This window comes from Pseudophryne corroboree, chromosome 2, assembly GCF_028390025.1.
Source record: "Pseudophryne corroboree isolate aPseCor3 chromosome 2, aPseCor3.hap2, whole genome shotgun sequence".
NCBI classification, from domain to species: domain Eukaryota; kingdom Metazoa; phylum Chordata; class Amphibia; order Anura; family Myobatrachidae; genus Pseudophryne; species Pseudophryne corroboree.
In genome coordinates, this window is record NC_086445.1 from 665744488 (window position 1) to 665767855 (window position 23368).

The 23368-nt window shown below is 41.7% G+C and overlaps 2 long non-coding RNA genes across 2 annotated transcripts in view; one reads left to right on the top strand and one right to left on the bottom strand.

Moving 5' to 3' along the window:
- The window catches only part of LOC135042776 (uncharacterized), a 254693-nt gene that overhangs the window by 75169 nt on the left and 156156 nt on the right, over window positions 1-23368 (bottom strand). The window lies entirely within an intron of this gene.
- Window positions 7116-8182, top strand: LOC135051060 (uncharacterized). The gene is made up of 3 exons (XR_010242018.1): window positions 7116-7201; window positions 7616-7711; window positions 8094-8182. It is a non-coding gene; the product is annotated as an uncharacterized LOC135051060 (long non-coding RNA).

Consider the following 23368-nt stretch of genomic DNA (forward strand, 5'->3'; position numbering starts at 1 on the left):
GCATTTAAAGAACATTTTGTGAACTTCCGACTCTCAAATGGAGTCACTATATCACCTCATAGATACAAGTATACATACCAAGAGACTTCAAAACAGATTCCCTTATAAGTAAGGAAAATTTTTCTTTTACTGTTCTAGAATTTATACCTGTTGATCCCAGAGGGAGTAGTAGGGAACTAAATTTGGCCAAACGTGAAACATTTTGGATTTACACGTTGAACACTCAATCTCCTAATGGTCATAATGAGGGCATCGACATAGTTTCCTTTCTATAGAGTCTTTTTTTAGATGCTCTATCAGATTATAAGGTCTTTAATGGTTAGTGATGAATTCAGATGAATTTTTTGTTATACAAGTATTTAATTCTGACTGTATAAGATTAGATTTTTTGTATTGTAAATGGGGGACCATGAAAATATGTGGCACATATATATATATTTTTATATATATATTTTTATATATATTTTTGTATAATTTATATATATTTTCATATTATTAATTAATATTATCATTTTTATAGCATTTAACACTTGTTTATAATAATTCACTAGGGATAGATCTGATCTCTTATTGACATGAGCACCTAATATATATGATAATTCATGATTATTATTTGTATATCACTTTAATACACATAGATGGTAATTATAATCACTGGCTCTTATTAGCATTTTATATGTTCCCCCAGAAATGGATGGATTGATGTTGGAAGAAATCGCTGTGTTTCCCTTAGCAACGGGGAGCTTCTATGAGCAAATTAAATGCTGTTTAGTTAATTTAGTGCGCACTAGATCGGAATTCTGTCACTTACAATATATAGATCTTCGTTATAAATATATATCTTTATGGTCACTTTATCATAAATATACGTATTATTTCTATAGCCAGTGGCTTGATTAGCGATCTATATGTTCCCCCAATAATGGATCGTTTGGTGCTGGAGGTATTGGAAACGGGAAACATCCACAAGCTAATGGAACGCAGTTTAGTCAATGGAGCGCACGCCGGACCGGAAGTGCGTCATTCACCTACTTCCGGCAGTAACAGGCGGAAGTGAGATGGGTTGGAACGCACACCGTGAACCAGATGGACGCACACCCCCCTATGAGAATTGGGTGGATGTACGTCAATACATCTTCGAAAAAAATGTGGCCACACATGGAGATTATCAAACAGGAAGCGGAAGTAGCGCTTTGGAACGCACGCCGCGCCGGCCCAATGAAACGCAATTTTTAATTAGGACTTTTTTGCCTCCAATTCAACATTTTGTCCAACTGATTTTTATTTAAATATTGACAATTCCCCTAATCTGTTTGGTCTACATACAAAGGATATATAATAGATCAGTCTTTAATAGGGTTTAGTATTAATTTAGGTTATTTTCACACAGGAAGTGAGGTCAGGCACCCAGGGGTATATAAACCCAGTGGGTTTGGATCCAGTTTATACAGCTGACTGGAACATTGTGTACTACAGAGAGGTGAGCACCCTACTTTCATGGTCCCCTATCATTGATTGATTAATATATTAATGTTGGAACTATTTCTAAAGAGATTGGACACTTTTTCAATTATGGATGTTGCTATTATAGCCTTCTTTTATTATGAATTATTTCTGACTTTGACAATTGATCTATTTTCATGTTCTCCAATCATGGATTGATGAATATATTGATGTAGGAAACAATTATTTATTTTTAAAAATATTGGAAATTTTTCAATTATGGATGTTGCTATTATAGCCTTCTTTAGCTATGAATTACTTCTGACTTCCATACTTTGATAATTGATCTAATTTTATCATGAGTAATGTCACATTGACACTTCTATATATATCGTGGCGATATGACTAAGGTGGTTAATCACGATTACATGTATGTATTTTTCTGTCACAGGCATTGCGACAGTCATTTATATTGACTCTTTGTCAAAACAATTCTGGCCCAATTCTGGGAATTAATTGTCTTATAAACCTCTGAATAAGCGAAGTGGTATGTATGAACATGTCTCAATATAAATGAAAGAACAGCACATGTGAAAATATTAACATTCACCACGAGTAATTCTTTAATAGTTGAAATCAGCTGTAATTTCATATGCAGCCTATGACAACCTTATGTATTATTTACATTTATACTAAATGACTTTTCTAAATTAAAAGTCATACCTTTGAAATGATATCAAGCTCAAATGAGTCTGACCTTCTAAAAGAATTTGATTCCTATCCATGGATCACCTTCTCATCTCCTATTCCTCCTCCTTTTCAATATATTCTGGCCATATTCTATTTTAAGCCCCTGATGAAGTCCGAAGGACGAAACGCGTTGGGTTTCTGAGACAACTATTGCGTTCTTCAAGAGTCACCACTATATGACTAAGAATGGAATTTTAATCATCTCATGTATAAAGTGTTACTGAATGTAATTGAACAAATTTTATGTATTGTACTTCTAAAGGAAATAAAATCCTTTTTTTATATATAAAAAATTAAGGACACTATTTATATTGATACATACCAAAGCATTACTACAAGCTCCTTTGGGAAACTGTCTTTTTTCTATTTCTATACTGTACCCCACCTAACAGGGGGTAATCCCAAAGTTGTAGCTTATCCCTACAGCGCGTTAACTGGGTCTTAACCCCATACTATTTATACCACTCTGTTAGGAAGACCCGTGACGCAGCTTTTTGTGCGAAAATGCCAATTTTTAAAGATAGATCTAGGAGATCATTAAAGGTCAGGAATATTTTTGAGGAAGAGGAACAAGTTTTTCAATCTGATGAGGGTGATTATTATGGTTATCTTAATCTAGTAGAAAAACTGGCAATAAGAGAGTTAAAAAATTGGTATGATGTAATAACATTAGAGAAGTATTTGGAGGTAGGAAGAATTCCGAGAGGCCTCAGACTCCATAAGAACCCCACGATTGGGGGAGGCAATGAAGAATTTATATCCAACTGGAATGCCATATTGGATGGTTGCTCTGCTAAATTGATAGCCTTAATTATTCAAGAAAGAAAACGTGAACTCAATCATCTAGACGAAGAGATTAAGAAAATTGAGGCTCAAGCCAATAAATTCGAAGAAAGTGAAGAGTTTAAACGTGACGTCACTGATTTACAATCTAAATTGGACAATTTGGAAGACGAGATTATATCTCGTAAACAGAAGAAATATATACGTGATAAAAACGATTATATTTCAGGTCAGGTACACAATTTACCCATTCAAGAAGGTAAAAATGACAACAATAGGAAGACTCAGCCTTTTAGAACAAGATTTGTACAACAAGACAGAGGACGGCGCAATTATCAGAATAATTATGATAATTATGGTGGTAGACAACAGAACTACGAACCGAGGAGACGTTTCTATTCGCCTTACCCAAATAAGAGAGAAGATCAGAGGACATATAGAAACAGAATCCCTTCCAATTATAGTGATCAAAGAAATCGGTTTAAATATCATAATGATTATGAACACCGAGGGACTTTCAGACATCAGGTAGATAGTGAAGAATCCCCGTCTTCAGGGAAATTTCAGTCTAAACGTTTTTTAGATGGGAGACAAAGATACAAGTTCCCACTTATCCAGCGAGAGGAAGAACTTTTCAGTCGGATAGACTCACCCCAAGGAACGAAAAGAGGGTACAATGGAGAAAACGAGGATCCAGAGGTGGTAGAAAAAAGCCCCAAGAAAAGAAAAGCACTATTCTATCAGGAGAAACCGAGACAGGGATTATTAACATCACAGAGAGACAACTGTCAACAGCGGAGAACTCACTTTTAACAAAGGGGCTCAAATTTGCACCAGACTCACATGTAAATAAATTTAATTTATTTATAGATCTCAACAAATTTATAAGAAAACTTACCATCCATAGGCATTTTTTAAAGAATCCTCCAGGCATAAAACCACCTCAAACAAAAGAACCCCTAGTCAGATTACAATCGAAATTCTATCCTGTTGAATCAAGAGGGAGCAATCTCGACATATTTTATGAATCCGTAAAGGAAGACTTCAAACAAATTAAGATACAGAACTCCAAATATTGCTCAAACCTCAATACACAGGAGAAAGGAGCACTAAAGACACTACGTGAAGATCAAAGCGTGGTGATCAAGAATGCTGATAAAGGAGGAGCTGTAGTTTTACAAACTAAAACAGCATACATGGATGAGGCTTCGAGAATCCTTTATGATGGATTGACATATGTAGAACTGCCTGATAATCCATCTGCACAGTATCAAGAAGAACTCAAGGATTTACTTCAAAATGCTTTGAAGGAAGATTTAATCTGTAAAGAAGAGTATGACTATTTACTAGTGAAGTTTCCTATCATTCCGACATTTTATCATATCCCGAAAGTACACAAAAGTAAAACATCACCTCCGGGTCGACCTATAGTGGCAGGGATTAATTCCCTAACATCGAACTTATCACACTATTTGGACCTTAAACTACAGCCTTACGTAGTGAAGCTTACATCTTATCTGAAAGATTCAACCAGTGTACTGAGGACATTAGATACTTTTGTCTGGACTGAAGAATTCTGTTGGTTAACTATTGACGTCCAGGCTTTATATTCATGCATCCCTCATAATAAAGGCCTTGAAGCTGTTAAACAAGTATTATCTGCAGACCCAGGGAAATCGGACAAGGAAATAAAGTTCCTCCTTGATAGCATTTCATTCATACTGAATCATAACTACTTTGAATTCAATTTGAAATTCTACAGACAACAACAGGGCACAGCAATGGGGACAAAATTCGCCCCATCCTATGCCAATCTCCTCATGGGAGTATGGGAGGAATCATTTATATACAATTCAAGATTCAGTGAGAATATAATATTCTACAAGAGGTATATTGATGACCTCCTGCTGATTTGGAAGGGTGATGGAACAGAGATTACTAACTTTATGTCTTTTATACAAAACAATGATTATAATCTGAAATTCACCCACCGAACGGATTGTAGAAGCATCGACTATCTAGATCTAGTCTTAATTGGTACTCCGGGAGAAAGAATAAGCACTAAGACCCACTTTAAGGAAGTGGATGCTAACAGTTACATCCCGGAATCAAGTTGCCATCATCCAACATGGAAAAGAGGAGTTCCATTTGCACAGTTTGTAAGATTGAGACGCAACTGTAGTAATATCAATGATTATTGGGAGCAAGCCACCGTTCTACAAAAAAGGTTTATTGATAGGGGATATAAACATGATCTGATTAATGAAGCTAAAATCAGAGCATCCACGAAAGATAGAGAACAAATGTTACAACCTAAGATTACAAATCCTAAAAGTAAGAAACAGTCATTTAGACCTTTTGTAACTCAGTATAATCGTGAAAATTATGCTATTAGAAAGATCATGGACCGCCACTGGGGTATCCTTTTGAGAGACCCAATTTTGGGCCCAACTTTATCTAAAAAACCTGATATAGTCTTTCAAAGGGCTCCAAACCTGAAGAGTAAAGTAGCTCCAAGTAAGATATTCAAACACATGAAACCACAAATCAACGAAAAATCTTTAATTCCATCAAAAGGTTGTTTCCCATGCTCTAGGTGTATTTGCTGTCAATACATGGAACGGAAAACCTTCAGCCACAAGTTGGATACAGGCAAAGAGTATAAACTACATCATTTAGCCAACTGTAATACAGAATTTGTAGTTTACAGGATCACGTGTGGCTGCCATTCGTCCTATGTAGGGAAAACTAAGAGACCTATTAAGATCAGAATTCAAGAGCATATGAGGAATATAAAAAACAAACTAACAACTCATAGCCTACCGAGACACTATAGGGAGAAGCACAATTCCCTTATAAGTAAGGAAAATTTTTCTTTTACTGTTCTAGAATTTATACCTGTTGATCCCAGAGGGAGTAGTAGGGAACTAAATTTGGCCAAACGTGAAACATTTTGGATTTACACGTTGAACACTCAATCTCCTAATGGTCATAATGAGGGCATCGACATAGTTTCCTTTCTATAGAGTCTTTTTTTAGATGCTCTATCAGATTATAAGGTCTTTAATGGTTAGTGTCAGATGAATTTTTTGTTATACAAGTATTTAATTCTGACTGTATAAGATTAGATTTTTTGTATTGTAAATGGGGGACCATGAAAATATGTGGCACATATATATATATTTTTATATATATATTTTTATATATATTTTTGTATAATTTATATATATTTTCATATTATTAATTAATATTATCATTTTTATAGCATTTAACACTTGTTTATAATAATTCACTAGGGATAGATCTGATCTCTTATTGACATGAGCACCTAATATATATGATAATTCATGATTATTATTTGTATATCACTTTAATACACATAGATGGTAATTATAATCACTGGCTCTTATTAGCATTTTATATGTTCCCCCAGAAATGGATGGATTGATGTTGGAAGAAATCGCTGTGTTTCCCTTAGCAACGGGGAGCTTCTATGAGCAAATTAAATGCTGTTTAGTTAATTTAGTGCGCACTAGATCGGAATTCTGTCACTTACAATATATAGATCTTCGTTATAAATATATATCTTTATGGTCACTTTATCATAAATATACGTATTATTTCTATAGCCAGTGGCTTGATTAGCGATCTATATGTTCCCCCAATAATGGATCGTTTGGTGCTGGAGGTATTGGAAACGGGAAACATCCACAAGCTAATGTAACGCAGTTTAGTCAATGGAGCGCACGCCGGACCGGAAGTGCGTCATTCACCTACTTCCGGCAGTAACAGGCGGAAGTGAGATGGGTTGGAACGCACACCGTGAACCAGATGGACGCACACACCCCTATGAGAATTGGGTGGATGTACGTCAATACATCTTCGAAAAAAATGTGGCCACACATGGAGATTATCAAACAGGAAGCGGAAGTAGCGCTTTGGAACGCACGCCGCGCCGGCCCAATGAAACGCAATTTTTAATTAGGACTTTTTTGCCTCCAATTCAACATTTTGTCCAACTGATTTTTATTTAAATATTGACAATTCCCCTAATCTGTTTGGTCTACATACAAAGGATATATAATAGATCAGTCTTTAATAGGGTTTAGTATTAATTTAGGTTATTTTCACACAGGAAGTGAGGTCAGGCACCCAGGGGTATATAAACCCAGTGGGTTTGGATCCAGTTTATACAGCTGACTGGAACATTGTGTACTACAGAGAGGTGAGCACCCTACTTTCATGGTCCCCTATCATTGATTGATTAATATATTAATGTTGGAACTATTTCTAAAGAGATTGGACACTTTTTCAATTATGGATGTTGCTATTATAGCCTTCTTTTATTATGAATTATTTCTGACTTTGACAATTGATCTATTTTCATGTTCTCCAATCATGGATTGATGAATATATTGATGTAGGAAACAATTATTTATTTTTAAAAATATTGGAAATTTTTCAATTATGGATGTTGCTATTATAGCCTTCTTTAGCTATGAATTACTTCTGACTTCCATACTTTGATAATTGATCTAATTTTATCATGAGTAATGTCACATTGACACTTCTATATATATCGTGGCGATATGACTAAGGTGGTTAATCACGATTACATGTATGTATTTTTCTGTCACAGGCATTGCGACAGTCATTTATATTGACTCTTTGTCAAAACAATTCTGGCCCAATTCTGGGAATTAATTGTCTTATAAACCTCTGAATAAGCGAAGTGGTATGTATGAACATGTCTCAATATAAATGAAAGAACAGCACATGTGAAAATATTAACATTCACCACGAGTAATTCTTTAATAGTTGAAATCAGCTGTAATTTCATATGCAGCCTATGACAACCTTATGTATTATTTACATTTATACTAAATGACTTTTCTAAATTAAAAGTCATACCTTTGAAATGATATCAAGCTCAAATGAGTCTGACCTTCTAAAAGAATTTGATTCCTATCCATGGATCACCTTCTCATCTCCTATTCCTCCTCCTTTTCAATATATTCTGGCCATATTCTATTTTATTTTATTTATTGATTGATGTTTTATATATGTATGTACTGTATACTTTATATATATTGATGTTGTATACAATGGTTTTACAGATAATCCATGAGGTGAATATTATCCAATACCGCTCTGGTAAATTGTCCACTTATAGAAGATTTATATGCTGATTATCTGTTTTGAAGTCTCTTGGTATGTATACTTGTATCTATGAGGTGATATAGTGACTCCATTTGAGAGTCGGAAGTTCACAAAATGTTCTTTAAATGCTTAGATTGCAAAGCCCCTGATGAAGTCCGAAGGACGAAACGCGTTGGGTTTCTGAGACAACTATTGCGTTCTTCAAGAGTCACCACTATATGACTAAGAATGGAATTTTAATCATCTCATGTATAAAGTGTTACTGAATGTAATTGAACAAATTTTATGTATTGTACTTCTAAAGGAAATAAAATCCTTTTTTTATATATAAAAAATTAAGGACACTATTTATATTGATACATACCAAAGCATTACTACAAGCTCCTTTGGGAAACTGTCTTTTTTTTTTTTTATATATATATATATATATATATAATTCCAAGAGTTTTGACTATAAATGTTACACCTCTGATCCATGTAAGTTGTCAGCTGCTAGTGATCTGTATCAGCAAGGCCTGTGCTCTTTGTATAGTCTATTTGTCTCCTATTGTCCTGGCTTCCATTAAACAATGACAGTTTGGTTTGTGTGTATCTTTCTTCACAGACCAGGGGATCTGTTCAAACATTGGAATACCAAGACATTGTGTTGGAAGGATGTGCATGTTTGGTTAGATTAGTGTGTGTGAACAGTGACTCAACACAGGCTGGGCACTGTGGCATGTTTCTGCATTAATAGTAAGAATCTTTCTGTAATTGCTCATACCACGTCCGTACGCGCACTCCCGTGGGAGGCGATTGTACGCAATTTGCGAGTATGCTGCACGCACGTCAGACTAAGTACATATATGGATGCCATCTGTGTGGTGTTTGCATGTGGTGTGTGTATTACAATATTTTCCGACTTCGAAAGTCCACCCTTTGGCAGTCAACAATAATTGCCACTAATATTAATAACAGGGAAAAAAAAATATTTACATGCTATACATTACAATGGGCGAGTATGTACCTTGGAAGAGGGAGAATAGGTCATAGGTGAGAAATGGATGGCCTAGTGTGATAGGAAAAACGTGTATGTATGAGTAACTGCATGAGGGCGATGTATCATCGTGCATCACTAGCTTCTAGGCTTTGCAAAGTATTCATTATATTCCTTCTCATCCCGTATTAAGGGTCTGTACATGGTCCAACAAACTCCACCGAGCTATATGATAAATGGGGAGCACATTTATCTGATGATACATCGTGGGGATCCATATGTGTGAGCAATTATGTGTCCCTATTATCTAATGACTATGTGTGTTTCACTAACCTAGCCCTACAGAGATGAACAGAAGACATGTAATGGTACATACAACAATAAAATGACATTTTTGGTGATTGATGAGTTGGGTTCCGGTTTGTGGATTTCCTTTTTCTGATGCTAGCCTTGGTGAAAGTGATACGCTGATCCTGGGGTCCTACCAACCCGTACTCTCCATCAGAACTCACTCCAGATCCTTGCTCCACCTCTCTGGGACCCATACAAAAACAAGTTGTCCTTATTAAAACCAAAGTCTCTAACAGAACCCGAAACGCAGTCTCTTGTAACCGATCCATTTCGTTAGAGGAAAGGAGGAAAATAAGAAGGAGAAAAGAAAGGAAAAATGCAGGGGGAGGTGAAAAAAGAAAATGGTACGACAACCGTTCTAACTCTCGTTACTCTCCATGCTCAGATGCCTTTCAACAGTCCTGCCTCTCAACTTTCCCGGAACAAGCACTCTAGTGATACGAGGTTCTCTTCCACCTGCTCTTTGTCACGAGTCTTCTCCGGGTCAGCGACCTTCTTGCAATGGGACGAGTGGACCCAAGTCTCTCTCTCGGCAACCTTCAATGCTGTTGTGCTGGTTAACAAAACTTGGTATGGTCCTTCCCACCTGTCTTTGAGGCAACCTGAGCGTAAGAAATTTCGAATCATCACATAATCCCCAGGTTCAATGTCATGACAATTACTGTTTGGTAGGTCAGGAATCACCAGCTTTAGATTTCTTTGTTGATTTCTGAGCTGCTGGCTCATCCTAACCAAATATTGCACAGTCACTTCGTTATTACATTTCAAATCATCCTGGGGGTCAATCATTACGTGAGGTTGTCGCCCAAAAAGAACTTCAAAGGGTGATAGGTTAAGTGGTGACCTGGGAGTGATACTGATGCTGTACAACACTAGTGGCAATGCCTCTGGCCACAACAATCCAGTTTCAACCATCACTTTGCTAAGCTTGTTCTTAATAGTGCTATTCATTCTCTCCACCTTTGCGCTCGCCTGTGGCCGGTACGGAGTATGTAGCTTGCTATTAATACCCATCAGTTTGCACATGACCTGAAAGACTTCACCTGTAAAATGGGTACCCCAATCACTTTCAATTATTCTAGGGATACCATATCTACACACAAATTCCTGCACAATTTTCTTTGCAGTGAACGTAGCAGTATTTGTGGCAGCAGGGAACGCTTCTACCCAATTGGAAAACACATCAATACAGACTAATACATATTTTAAATTCCTACAGGGTGGTAACTGTATGAAGTCAATTTGTATTACCTGAAAAGGGCCGTCTGTCGGAGGGATATGGGATGGTTCTGTTGGTATTGACTTTCCAATATTCTTCCTCAAGCAAGTAAGACATGTCATTGCTCTCTTACCCGCATGAGAAGAGAATCCTGGCACACACCAGTAGGCTCTCACCAGCTTACACATACCCTCTTTACCTAGATGAGTCAGACCATGTGCCGCCTCAGCTAAGCTTGGAAGATATGCTCTGGGGGCCACTGGCTTACCGTGCCCATCTGTCCAGAGGCCCGAAGACTCTCTTTCATATCCCTTCGCCTTCCAGACGGACTTCTCCTGCAGAGAACACAAATCTTGCATTTCAATGAGTTGTTGTGTGCTTATTGTGTTAAATGTCATCAGTGGTGTGATGTTGGTTAGTGTGGCTGAACTTGCTGCTGCCTTGGCAGCTTCATCTGCCCTGCTGTTACCAAGTGACACTGGGTCTTGACTGTAAGTGTGGGCTTTGCACTTGATAACAGCCACTCTGTCGGGGTCTTGTATTGCTGATAGCAATCTTTTGATGTGGGTCGCATGCGCCACGGGTGTGCCAGCTGCTGTCATGAAATTTCTGAGGCGCCATAGGGCCCCGAAATCATGTACCACTCCAAAGGCATACCTAGAATCTGTGTATATATTAGCTGACTTACCCTTGGCCAATTCACACGCTCTGGTTAGGGCGACCAGCTCAGCAACTTGTGCTGAGTGCGGTGGACCCAGGGGCTCAGCTTCTATGATACTTCTGTCGTCTACAACTGCGTATCCAGTACACAGGTCTCCCGAGTCCGTCTGTCTGTGGCAACTACCGTCAGTGTAAAAAGTAAAATCTACGTTTTCCAGTGGGTTGTCACTAATGTCAGGTCTCGCAGTGAAAGTCTGGTTCAGATATCCCATACAATCATGCGTATCAGTGTCTTCACTAAATCCTCCTTCACCATCATTCTCATCCTCCGCCCTTTGTGCCTGTCCAGGCACACTTGGCAGATAAGTTGCAGGATTTAATGAGCTGCATCTCTTTATGGTGATGTTTACAGGGGCAATTAGTGATAATTCCCACCTTGTAAACCGCGCAGATGAGACATGTCTGGTTTGGGCAGAGTTCAGTAAGGCTGATACTGCATGAGGTGTATGGACGGTCAGGTTGTGTCCTAACACTACGTCTTCGCTCTTACTCACTAGCAAAGCTATCGCTGCAACACTTCGCAAGCATGTGGGGAGAGACCGTGCTACAGTGTCCAACTGTGCACTGTAGTATGCTACTGGTCTGCTGGCATCACCATGTTTCTGTGTTAAAACACCTGCCGCACACCCAGCACTCTCTGTATCGTACAATTCAAAGGGTTTCCCATAATCTGGCATATCTAATGCAGGTGCCTGTGATAGGCACTGTTTGAGTCTCTCAAATGCCAGTTTAGACTCATCTGTGTGCGAAATCCGATCTGGTTTGTTTGAAGAGACCATCTCCTGCAAAGGTAAAGCCAGTATGGAGAACCCTGGGATCCAGTTTCGGCAGTACCCACACATTCCTAGGAAAGTGCGGATCTGTTGCTGGGTTTGTGGCAGAGTCATGTTGCGAATCGCTTCTATCCTATCAGCAGTGAGGTGTCGTTGTCCTTGTGTCAAGCAATGCCCCAAATACCTCACCCTTTTACTGCACAACTGTAATTTATCCTTTGAAACCTTGTGTCCTGTCTGGGAGAGGTGAAGCAGCAGCTGCTTCGTATCTGCCAAGGACGTTTCAAATGAGTCAGAGCACAACAATAAGTCATCAACATACTGTATTAGCACTGAGCCATTTTCAGGTTGAAAGGATTGCAAACAGTCATGCAGTGCTTGGGAGAATATACTTGGGCTGACAATGAAGCCTTGGGGAAGTGGAGTCCAGGTGTACTGTACTCCCCTGTAAGAGAAGGCAAAAAGGTACTGACTGTCGGGGTGGAGAGGGACAGAAAAGAAGGCAGAACAGAGATCAATGATAGTGAAGTATGAAGAGGTTGCGGGGATCTGCATCAAGATGACAGCTGGATTGGGCACTACGGGGAATTGACTCTCAACTATTTTGTTCACCCCTCTTAAATCCTGCACTAGCCGGTAACCCCTCCCCCCACTCTTTTTCACAGGGAAGATGGGACTATTGGCTGTGCTGGACGTCCTGACTAGGATGCCCTGTTGTAGCAACCGCTCTATGACGGGGTACACTCCTAATTCTACCTCTGGCTTCAGAGGATACTGAGGGATTTTTGGAGCTATCCTACCATCTTTTACTTGCACTACTACTGGAGCTACATTCGCTATCAATCCAGTGTCTTGTCCATCTTTGGTCCAAAGGGAACCCGGTATTTGTGAGATCATTTCCTCTACCTTTGATGGACACTTGTCTATAACAGCAGAGTGCGACATTAGCCTTTGAGGGGTGTCTAATATATCTTGCACTTCTTGAACGTGATTCTCGGGTATATCCAAGAAGACACCCTCAGGAGTACAATATATGACACACCGCATTTTACACAATAAATCTCTGCCGAGCAGATTAGTCGGAGCCGATGCAGCCAGCAGAAAAGAGTGTTTGGTCTGCAGGGGCCCTATCGTAATCTCTGCCGGTCTACTCAAAGGGTAGTGTTGCACCGTTCCTGTTACTCCCGTAGCCGAAATGGTTTTGCCCGTGGTCAGTAAATTGGTTGGAGCTTTGAGTACAGATCTGGCCGCCCCTGTATCTACAAGAAATGGTTGTAGTGTTCCTGCTACTTTGACCAAGACCTCAGGTTCATTCCCAGGGCCAGCGATCAGCTTCACAGGCTGCAGACTACAGGTGTGGCCTAACCTCTATTGGGGCCGTGGACCCACCCTTTGGGCGTTGGCGGCTATGATATGTGAGGGGGATAACGGTAAGTCTTCGGGGGCTCACCAGTCCTCCCATGGTGGGTACTTTCTTGTTTCCCCTCTATGCGCCTCGTACTCTCTCCTGTATGATCCCTGATCTCCTCTATGCGTATAATTACTTTGCTCGTGTTCTTGTCTAGGGGGTCTGAATTTTTGTGTGCTGTTACAATTGCTGGCATAATGCCCTTCCCTTTTACACAGATAAACTCTTGGCTTTTTCCATGTGTCAGGGGCCTGGGGTTTTGGTCGAGTTGGTGCTCCTTCCAGTGCTTGGATGCTCATTACCATCAACCGCTCCCCTTGTGCCTCCCTGGTTTTCTGGATATTACGGTTGTGCTCCAGTGCTGATTCCCTAAGTGCAGTCACCGTAATACCCCTCCAGTTTGGCATAGAAGTTTGCACCCTGGTTTTCAGTGCCTCCTTCAATCCCTCCATTAATACAGAGACAGCTACTTCCCTGTGTTTGACATTGTCTCTAATATCCTCAACCCAAGTGAATTTAGCCATTTCCATCAAAGCTCTGTGGAAATATTCGGATGCCAGTTCATTCTCTTTCTGTCTTATGGAAAAAATCTTATTCCATCTAACTACGGCTGGGAAATACAAACCTAGTTGTATATTGATTTGCCTGACATTCTCCTGATTGTAAGCATCAGTGAGTGGCACTTCTGCCTCTAGGTTGCAGTCTGTAATAAATTTTGGGATGTCAATGTTAGAGGGGAGACTCGCTCGCAACACCGTCCGCCAATCTTTCTTTGTGGGTTCTTGGGAAAGTCCTAAATCTTTTATATATTTCTGGCATCCGACTAAATCCTTTCTGGGGTCAGGGAATTCTGCCACAATTGACCTCAGCTCCATACGGGACCAGGGACAGTACATTACAATGTTCCTGATTGGGGTCACCCCCTGAGTGTCAGTTCTCCCGTTAGGGACTGCAATCACCCTAACTGGATGCAACTCAACCACATCTTTCTTGTTTGTCTCTACAATACGGGGAGTCACTGTTTCTGCATGGACGGTACCGTACTTACCAGTCGCCACGATCTCATCTGCCCCCTCACTGGCTGATGTGGCCACTGCCCTTGGTGGTTGGGCAATGCCCACCCTTGTGTCGTGTATGGTGGCAGCCATACATATGGTGGTGGTGGTGCTGTCGCATTCACGCTTCTGCCTGGTTTGGAACTTGCTGTGCGAGCAAGCTCCCTTTGCACATCCCCCTCTTGTTGCCACAAGTTTAAACAATCTGTATGCCTTACCCTTTGCTTTCTGGATTTGAGCAGACATATTCTAATCCTTACATTGTGTAGTACCTCTGGATCAAAACTACCTATCCCAGGAAATGATGCTTTATCCCCCACAGTCATTCGTGTCCATTCATCACAAAAGGTCTCAGTGTGGGGACCATACTTCCCCCACATTACCAACCGAGCTGACCCCCTGGGTCTCAATTCTGCTGTCTGAACCCTGACTGAGGAACGTCCCTGTGTTGTGCACTTGGCTCCCATTGTGGACCCTTTTAACATGGGAAAACTTCCTAAAATGCTCCAAACACAGTAGTCTAACGGTGGAAGTCCTCAAAGTTCTTCCACTAACTTCTTCTGCTCCAAGTACCACGGATCCGCCCTATTTAGCAGACACGCGCTACGCGTGCAGGCCCTGCTTCGGCCTATATCCCCTGGGCCTTTAGGAGTAACTTACCGTACCCAGTGAATATCTGCCTAAAAGACAATTTTTACACAAATCACGCTTGCATGTGCTTTACACAACGCGTATGATGACGAGATTTACGCACAAATATGCAAAACTTCGTATCACGTTGCGCCACGTATCGCTCACACAACCGTGCGGTCCAATCGTACCGCCTATAGACACTTGCTATCTATAAGTTGTAGGATCACTGGAGTCTTCACACTGTGCTCCAAAACAGCCGGAGTGTAATGCCAAGAAAAAAAAACCTTTAAAACAACAACTTCACAAAGCTTTATCACACTCCGTTGCACGTGTTCACCTAGACCGTGCTCACCAAGTTCACCGAGTTTCACCGAGTTCACCAAGCTGAGTTCAATACATTCACACCTTTTTCAGCCCCCACTAACACTCTATAGTTTTCTGATCAGAAAAATATCCTTTCCTGTTAACTGATAGCTTTCCCCAGAGGTAACACACTTTATCAATGTTATTCTAATCTGCGTTTGAAACCGGATAGTTATGTGCTATTTGTAGATAAACATCTACTACTCCGCTTTAAATAGAACTATTGTGTGGTTTGTCCTTGGCGTTAGCGATCTTACGCAACTTGCGTAATTACGCAACCGCACGTGCCTTTTCACGCTTGTGCGTGCTTACGTACTTTGTCTGGGCCACGTGTACAAAAGTGCGCCCGCACTAAAACAAATCACACAGTATAAATGTGAGCGATATAAACTATTGTCGCTCACGAACACACCCCACAATTGCTCTGTTTAACCTAAAAGACTAGGCCAGAGCTGTGTTTTGTGTCCTTACAACTATATCATTAACACAGTTACTTCAAATGTATATAGCAACACAGATGTATCCGGTTTCACACAAACCTATAAATCAGTGGCAAACGCAGGATTTCTAGAGGGGGGTTTCCAAATACAATCCACAATCTCCCGCTCTGCAGAACATTCGAGGAAGTGCGGGAGTTTGGGCAAGTGGTAGATGGACCTAGTACCAACCCTGGACATTAATGTATACATTGGTCTTTTTATACACTGGATACCGTGTTGAATACAATATTAAATATTTAACACTATAGGTGGTCTATTTTAAAAGCCGTATCACACATATTTAAGATAAATAAAATAAGTGGTCAGGTAAAGGTTAAACATCCCATAATGAATAAATACACAAACATTAGAGAACCAGTAGGAGACAGAACTGTACTTTCTAAGCACACATTCTTCCACTTCATGATAAGGTGCCTGTCTCTTCTTCCTGGTAGCTACTCTCTGGTCCACTGCAGTGACTGAGGGGTCAGATCCACACACACACACACACAGAAAATTGTTAGAAGCAGCAGCTACCAATGGGCACGTGCAGCAGCTCTGTCCCTTAAACTGCAGGTTGTGTCGACAGCTCTCGTAATCATATTATATTCTATTGCTATTGTCATAATCTGAGTCACTGGCCAAGAGGAGGGGGGTTTCCAGGCAACCGGAAACCCCCCCTGCGTTTGCCTATGTAAATGACCGTTATAACCTATGGCAACAATATTTGGGATGGATGCAAAGTATGGGTACGCTGTGTGCGCCTTTACGCCAGGTTACATGTGCAAAAGAAAAAACAACAAACTTTGAAATGGCTTTTTTTTTCTTCCTTTGTCCTTGCGGTTCACGCCAGCATCCCTAACCAATGCAGTACAGGTGCGGTTCAGCAGCACAAGATAGCTCAACACAATATAATAATGCTAATCCACCCTTGCTGCTGGCAAGCGCCTGTACTGTTGTGCAAAAGCCGGGTATGAGATGAGCCGGACGATGTCCCCAATTGAGAAGTTCGATAGACTTCTTGGAAAAACAGCCACTAACCCCTATTGCACACTGTAACTGAAGCCGCTGCGGCTGCTGTAATAAATACTCTGTCCCCAGTTAGCGTACACACGCCGGAATAGCCGTGCAGCTTACACTCAGTGCATACACATAGACCGACACGCTGAGAGCATGAGGCAGCTCTAGGTGTGGCAATTATACTATACAAATGCTCAACAGAAACTGAATGCGAAACCAGTATTTGATTGTATGTTGTGGTCCAAAGCAGCAACAAGTAATAATATATTTGTAAAAGGGGGTTACAATAAGTTAAAATATAATGGTACAACACAATACAATTCAATCACAGAGAGAGAGTCACACCCAATGATACATACGCTTTGTCGCTTGCGCCACCCGGATCCGGTCCCCAGCCGTCTGGCAAGACGACCTATGAGTCTTTTAAAAAGCAGAGAGAGAGTGACCGGCCCAGGTGCAAGGTTTATATACCCTTGCCCAAAATACAATACAATGGGGTTGTATGCTCTCCACTGATTGGTTGGAGGGATGGTCGTTTACAGTACAGGAGAGGTCATTGGTTGGTTTGAAGAGATGGGCGATGCCTTGATCCAGGGGTGTGTAGCTCTGGATTCCAGCCGCATACCAAGTACATAATAAACACAAATATACCTTTAATCTGCCTTTGCGAATAACTATTCACAACGACATGCGATCTTCTCCAAACCAACACCGGATTATTACTCATAATTATCCGAACACGTAGATACCATGCATGATGCTCTGATCAGTTGCATGAGGGGAAAGGGGAGTCTATGTGCAATGTGTGCACTAAATTTGGGAAACATGCAATGTGTGACAGATATTTCCATGTTCATTAGGTTACCCTGTCATGCGATCTCTCAAAGCAACATGATCCTACACATGAAATGACCAACCATTCTCAAGATACACACAAATATATATATATATAGAATAGCAGAAAACTGTGGCACTCCAGAGTTTGTAATGAATAGTTTACTGGTTTTCTCTATAGCTTCATCTCAGTTCGTTTCTTCTTTTCTTCTTTTTTACCCTTTTTTTTTTTTCTCTCCCTTCTTTTCTGGAATCTTTCACCACTTTCCCTTCACTTATGCTTTCATTCCTTTACTATTCTGATCTGTTTCTTCCCCACTTACTATGCACTTCTGCTCCTCATCATATATCCCAGCTACTTTCCGGGTCAGTATTGCTGGAGATCTGCCTCCTCAGATTTGTGATTTAACACAGACGATTCTTCTCTGTGTATAGGATTGCCCCATTGAACCCCGGTACTCTCAGCGGGCAGCTTAACATGTTTTAACCTGTGGGCAGTCTTTAATTGTTTTTGTTTGTTTTCACTGTATGTTTATTATCACCATTAGTACTTTTTGTGTTTCCCTAATGTGATGCTTGTATCCCCACACAGATTGCCCCGTGGATGGCCGGGGAGATCACTCAGCGGCAAAGCGATGGCACCACGGCAACCTGACAGCGCTGCTGTATCAGGGTTGCCAAGGTAACCGGGACGGAAGCCGGCTGCCGTCACCGGAAGTGACGCTCCGCCAGCAGCTGCAGACGGAAGCGCCCGCCGGACCCGGCTCTCCGGCGGCAAGATGATCCCTGCCTATTTAGGTAAGATGTTTGTGTATGTCTCTGTATTTTATTTCCTTGTGAGTTCCGTTATGCCTGCCTTGACAACGGTGTTTCAGGCACCGAAACGTTGGCCATTATAGGCATGTGAGAAGGTTTTTTGATGTAAACCAGTAAACTATTCATTACAAACTATGGAGTGCCACAGTTTTCTGCTATTCAGTATCCTTGTTCCACTGAAGGCATCCACCAGATGCAGTGTAAGCTATGAGTGACGGTTCTATCTCGAATGTGTATATATATATATATATATATATATATATATAATTCCAAGAGTTTTGACTATAAATGTTACACCTCTGATCCATGTAAGTTGTCAGCTGCTAGTGATCTGTATCAGCAAGGCCTGTGCTCTTTGTATAGTATATTTGTCTCCTATTGTCCTGTTTTCCATTAAACAATGACAGTTTGGTTTGTGTGTATCTTTCTTCACAGACCAGGGGGTCTGTTCAAACATTGGAATACCAAGACATTGTGTTGGAAGGATGTGCATGTTTGGTTAGATTAGTGTGTGTGTGAAAAGTGACTCAACACAGGCTGGGCACTGTGGCATGTCTCTGCATTAATAGTAAGAATCTTTCTGTAACTGCTCATACCACGCCCGTACGCGCACTCCCGTGGGAGGCGATTGCACGCAATTTGCGAGTATGCTGCACGCACGTCAGACTAAGTACATATATGGATGCCATCTGTGTGGTGTTTGCATGTGGTGTGTGTATTGCAATATTTTCCGACTTCGACATAGCATATGGTAAATTAAGTTGATTGGACATGATTTGGAAAGGCACACACCTGTCTATATAAGGTCCCACACTTGACAGTGCATGTCTGAGCACAAACCAAGCATGAAGTCAAAGGAATTGTCAATAGACCTCCGAGACAGGATTGGCTCGAGGCACAAATCTGGTAAAGGGTACAGAAAAATATCTCCTGCTTTGAAGGTCCCAATGAGCACAGTGGCCTCCATCATCCATAAATGGAAGAAGTTCTGAACCACCAGGACTTTTCCTAGAGCTGGCCGGCTGTCTAAACTGAGCGATCGGGGGAGAAGGGACCTAGTCAGGGAGATGACCAAGAACCTGATGGTCACTCTGTCATAGCTACAGCATTTCTCTGTGGAGAGAGGAGAACCTTCCTGAAGGAAAACCATCTCTGCAGCAATCCACCAATCAGGCCTGTATGATAGAGTGGCCAGACAGAAGCCACCCCTTAGTAAAAAACACATGGCAGCCGCCTGGAGTTTGCCAAAATGCACCTGAAGGACTCTCAGACCATGAGAAACAAAATTCTCTGGTCTGATAAGACAAAGGTTTTACTCTTTGGAATGAATGCCAGGCGTCATGGTTGGAGGAAACCAAGCACCGCTCATCATCAGGCCAGTACCCTACAGTGAAGCATGGTGGTGGCAGCATCATGCTGTGGGGATGTTTTTCAGTGGCAGGAACTGGGATACTAGTCAGGATAGAGGGAAAGATGAATACAGAGACAACCTGTTATGAGCCACGGCAGTGGCTCATTCTTGTTTGCATTTTGCTCATGTATTTTATGTTATATTTCTGTTTGCATGCCAGGATTTCTCATGTACTTGTTTAGAGTACTGTTGTTGGCCACCTGTGGTGAGTCTGTGAAATTGCAGCCTGCTTCCTATGTGTTCAGCCTCACCTGTCAGGTAATTAGGTCATTATGTGGTGAGTCTGTGTACTGCAGTTTGTCTCGTGTAGTGTCACCTGCCAGTAATTAGGCCTCTACCTTGTGCCTGGCTTCCAGCTATCCTGATTGGGGCGTGATTCCTTTATTACTCAGCTTGCCCTGCATCCAGAGCTGGTGATAGAATTTGATTATTGTACCTGTATGTTCCTGGTTAGCTTCTAGCAAACCTGTTCCTGGTCCCTGTCAGCTGTTCTTGGTCCTTGTCTGTAATTCCTGGTTCCAGTCTGAACTCCTGGTGCCCTGGTCCTGGTTCCTGTTCGGAATGTGTCCAGTTAAGAGTCCTGTTCGGTTTCCATCTCTCTCGGCCAGTCCTTGGAACTCCCCTGTGTCATTCCCTTGTGGTATCTTGAGTCTGCAGCTCTGCCGTATTCTGCGTCAGAGGCCGCATCGTTATTACCTTTCTGTTGTGCTGTGACCTGGAGACTTTGACTGATCGATTCTTGACCAGATCTTGCCAGTGTTCAGGTTTTCGTGGAGTATCCACGCTAACAGTTCTTTATTTATATTTATATCATTAACATCCCTGAGCATTGTTGCTCTCACTGTTTATTTGCTTATAACATCTAAAACCATTGTTGGTCTCATTATCACTCATGCATTGGTATTGCAGGGTTAGTTAGGTTCCCCCTTACTCGCAGTCTCGGGTGGTGCCTTGTCACTTTATAAGACCGGGGGGCATCAGAGTTTGGGCGGATCTAATTCGCCCATTCAAACACGGCTGCCGTGGGCACAAGAACTTTAGCACCGAAGGCACCATCCGACCACAAAGAGGGGTAACAGAGTCAGGGGTACAGCATGAGTTGCTGCGGTCATTCTTACTGGCCGCAGCTTCACTCATGAGTAATGGAACTCCCTAGTTGTCACATATTCAGCAGAGTTCCAAATACTCAATCTATAACATTGTACTCAGTCTGTAACACATCCTGGATAAAAACCTGCTCCAGAGCATTCTTGACCTCAGACTGGGGCAACAGTTCATCTTTCAGCAGGTCAACGACCCTAAGCACACAGCCAAGATATCAAAGGAGTGGCTTCAGGACACCTCTGTGTATGTCCTTGAGTGGCCCAGCCAGAGCCCAGACCTGAATCTGATTGAACATCTCTGGAGAGATCTGGAAATGGCTGTGCACCGATGCTTCCCATCCAACCTGATGGAGCTTGAGAGGTGCTGCAAAGAGGAATGGGCAAAACTGCCCAAAGATAGGTGTGCCGAGCTTGTGGCATCATATTCAAAAATACTTGAGGCTGTAATTGCTGCCAAAGGTGTAGCAACAAAGTATTGAGCAAAGGCTGGGAATACTTATGTACATGTGATGTCTTAGTTTTTTATTTTTAATACATTTGCAAAAATCTCCCAAAAACTTTTTTCACGTTATCATTATGGGGTATTGTGTGTAGAATTTTGAGGGGAACAATTAATGTATTCCAGTTTTTGGAATAAGGCTTTAACATAACAAAATGTGGATTATAAATAATATATATACACTGCTCAAAAAAATAAAGGGAACACTAAAATAACACATCCTAGATCTGAATGAATGAAATATTCTTATTAAATACTTTGTTCTTTACATAGTTGAATGTGCTAACAACAAAATCACACAAAAATTATCAATGGAAATCAAATTTATTAACCCATGGAGGTCTGGATTTGGAGTCACCCTCAAAATTAAAGTGGAAAAACACACTACAGGTTGATCCAACTTTGATGTAATGTCCTTAAAACAAGTCAAAATGAGGCTCAGTAGTGTGTGTGGACTCCACGTGCCTGTATGGCCTCGCTAAAACCCACACAAGTGGCTCAGGTAGTGCAGCACATCCAGGATGGCACATCAATGCGAGCTGTGGCAAGAAGGTTTGCTGTGTCTGTCAGCGTAGTGTCCAGAGCATGGAGGCGCTACCAGGAGACAGGCCAGTACATCAGGAGACGTGGAGGAGGCCGTAGGAGGGCAACAACCTAGCAGCACGACCGCTACCTCCGCCTTTGTGCAAGGAGGAACCGGAGGAACACTGCCAGAGCCCTGCAAAATGACCTCCAGTAAGCCACAAATGTGCATGTGTCTACTCAAACGATCAGAAACAGACTCCATGAGGGTGGTATGAGGGCCCGACGTCCACAGGTGGGGGTTGTGCTTACAGCCCAACACCGTGCAGGACGTTTGGCATTTGCCAGAGAACACCAAGATTGGCAAATTCGCCACTGGCGCCCTGTGCTCTTCACAGATGAAAGCAGGTTCTCACTGAGCACATGTGACAGACGTGACAGAGTCTGGAGACGCAAAGGAGAACATTCTGCTGCCTGCAACATCCTCCAGCATGACCGGTTTGGCAGTGGGTCAGTAATGGTGTGGGGTGGCATTTCTTTGGGTGGCCGCACAGCCCTCCATGTGCTCGCCAGAGGTAGCCTGACTGCCATTACGTACCGAGATGAGATCCTCAGACCCCTTGTGAGACCATATGCTGGTGCGGTTGGCCCTGGGTTCCTCCTAATGCAAGACAATGCTAGACCTCATGTGGCTGGAGTGTGTCAGCAGTTCCTGCAAGATGAAGGCATTGATGCTATGGACTGGCCCGCCCGTTCCCCAGACCTGAATCCAATTGAGCACATCTGGGACATCATGTCTCGCTCCATCCACCAATGCCACGTTGCACCTCAGACTGTCCAGGAGTTGGCGGATGCTTTAGTCCAGGTCTGGGAGGAGATCCCTCAGGAGACCATCCGTTACCTCATCAGGAGCATGTCCAGGCGTTGTAGGGAGGTCATACAGGCACGTGGAGGCCACACACACTACTGAGCCTCATTTTGACTTGTTTTAATGACATTACAGCAAAGTTGTATCAGCCTGTAGTGTGTTTTTCCACTTTAATTTTGAGG